Source organism: Ixodes scapularis, unplaced genomic scaffold (genome assembly GCF_016920785.2).
Source record: "Ixodes scapularis isolate PalLabHiFi unplaced genomic scaffold, ASM1692078v2 PGA_scaffold3__209_contigs__length_174095766, whole genome shotgun sequence".
Lineage (NCBI taxonomy): Eukaryota > Metazoa > Arthropoda > Arachnida > Ixodida > Ixodidae > Ixodes > Ixodes scapularis.
Genome location: NW_024609868.1, coordinates 149,489,116 through 149,492,034, shown reverse-complemented (window position 1 = coordinate 149,492,034; position 2,919 = coordinate 149,489,116).

Below are 2,919 nucleotides of genomic sequence, written 5' to 3'. Positions count from 1 at the left end.
GCAACGTCCATCACGTCCAGCACTTTAACTTAGCGTGTGTTTCACCCGGGAAGCCAAAAAAGTAAAAAGAGCTGGGCTTTTATCGGGGTCAGTAAAAAAAAAAAACGGGTGGGCTTTTTTTTCGGTGAGCTTCTGTCGGGTGAGATTTTTTCTGGTGACCTTCTGTTGGTGAGCTTTTGCCCGGTTACTGACGTACCAGGGCATCGCCTTACGGCCATTTATATCGCAATATTTTCGTTGTGAGGCTGCCAGGAGGCTGTGCAGTCGGTCGTTTTTTTTTTTTTTTTTTAATCGGGCTAAAGCAAAAGGTGCTTAGCGGCAATATTGGGTACCACGTAATTCTGCTAGACCTCACGGAAGCTTGCCCGACGCTGTCATTACGTAATAAGTATGATGTTATACCTTGAAGAAAGGCAGAATATTGCAGAAGGGGCCTACGTTGCGTAAATCCCATACAGCTAGGCTGAAACTCATTGAATTTTGTTTACATATGCGAAGTGCCGATACGATGTGCTCACAATAAGTGAAGGCCAAGATCGCGTAATTACCTGACTTCAAAGGCGCTCCATGTAAAGGGAGACGTCGTTCACTGCGTTTCAAGCTTTTGTTTGTCTTCTTTTGCATATGCCTAAACAACCAGAGTCCCTTGCTTTGATTTGTTTGGGAATTATGGGCCCTAGTGGCTTGGGTAGAGCTAGCCAAGCAGAGGCTATTTTGCTGCAGGTGGCAAAGGTCGAGGGACGGAATAATAAATTGGTTATACCTTTCCTGGTGATTTGCAGGGCTAGAAATGCAAGCACTCTGTTGCAAAGAGGCGCTCCCCTTGCAGAAGTCTGAATTTTTTAGAAACGGTATTAATAAAAGGATCCATCTTTTTTTAATATACATGCATATCTAATGTTAAAATTAATTACACTCGCTGGGGGACGCAAACTGCTGTCACAATGAAATGTTTAGCAGTGTTGTTGCTTCAAGTTATCTTTCTTGGCTAACCCGTTTGTTGAATATCAGCATTCTTTTATGATACTTCTTCTTTTGTTTTGTTTGTACCAACACAAAAGTTTAATTATCTCTACGTCGTGATTGACTTCTGAAATTGCTTTGATTTGCATTTTGTTAATATCTGTGTTTACTCGGTGTATTCATTCCCCCTCCTTTTGACGTAGTTGTTCGTTGCATGTGCCTAAAGTATGAATATAATTACATGTTTGCCGCAAAAACAGTTTTGAAGATGTTTTGCAATATGTAGTTACATCGATCTTCTCCACGGTGCACTTTTGTCCACGCACATTTATTGCGGATGTGGTGGTTTGAGTTACGTACTGGCTTTTTTGATATTTTGCGACGTTATCTAATCAAACGATCCCTTGCTTAAAAGTAGAATGACATTGAATAAAAATATATTTATTTAATTGCGTGTAGGAACGTGGTTCGAATCAATGAAAATTTACTTGAGAGTAATGCTTTGGTGTAGGTCTGAGTAGCACCACGCAATGCTTGCAACACCACTTGATTAGGAGTAAGATAGACCTGGGCCAGACATATATGATTAATGCATTTTTATTAACTCAGCGGATGTAGAGCAAATACTTAATGCATACGCGTGTTACTGATTTTTACGACGTCAAATATTATGAACTAGTAATGCTACGATTTACAAAACTTAAATTATAAAAACCAGTGTGTCGAACCGAAAAAAATACGGGTTCGGTTACGGTTCAGGTTCAGGTAAATTTATTTTGTTCCGGTTCAGTTCCGGTTCGATTAATTCGATCCGCAAACCGGTTCGCGAACCGGTTCGGAAATTATAAATGACAAATTGCAACATCAAAATAAATTACAAATAAAACATCTGAAATCAGCACATACGAAATGGGATACATCGTAGTGTAAGGCTCAGGGATTTCTACCAGGAATGGTTTCTTTATGTGCACTCAAAGGTTACCTCACCGACGTTTACGCATTCGGACTTCATCTAATTGGGTCCGACGCAGTAGCTGTAAAATCCGCGACCTCCTTACAAACCCACTTACAAGTAGAACTCGCTAACTATCCCGCCACCTCGGCGTGTAAGCAATTGAAGGAACAGTGGGGAGAAAATACAGCTTTCTTTATTTGAACTAGCCTTCAGTAACTCAGATTAGACCCTCAAAGAAGTTTTCATTAAACAAGATACGGAATATGCAAAACACTTCACCGAACGCAACGCCAGAAGGACGTAATAGGATAAATATTAAAATAGAAGAGTTCGCTGTCTCACAAATATGTTAGCTTCTAAGTGCCTATACGAAACCGGACGCATTATTATCAAACTCCACAGCCTTTTCTTTTCTCATTCCGATGGAAGCAAGCTTCAAGAACTCGCGCGTTCTAGAAACGTGTTATGAAATGAGCACACAGCAGCATTTAGGATTTACGAGATTGTAGGAAAATGAAATCCCGTGACGCGATTTTTTTTTGCACAGCTTTCCAATTCTCTTTCTTTTGAGCAAGCCGCGACCAGCGCAATACTGGTTCCTATGTCAAAATTCATGGATGCAGCGTTTGTCAAGATTCATGGATGCAGCGTTTATATTCCTAAGACTGAGTGGAGAAGAAAAATATGTAAGCGAGGTGTGTGTCATATGACGGCACTTAAAAAACAAATGGCATTGATAGCACATTCATTGTCAACAGCGCGTGGCCGAACCGTTTTGACATAAGCCGGTAACCGTTATTTTTCTTCCGGTTCAGTTCCGGTTCCGGTTCATCGCGATAACAATATAACGGTTCGGGTTAGGGTTCAGTTCCGGAAAAATACCGGTTCGGTTCCGGTTTTCGGTTCGGTTCGGTTCCGGTTCGACACCCTGATAAAAACAATCAAGTATAAAAGCGTACCATCATAAGTATATCACAAAGACTATGTTATTTGTGACATAA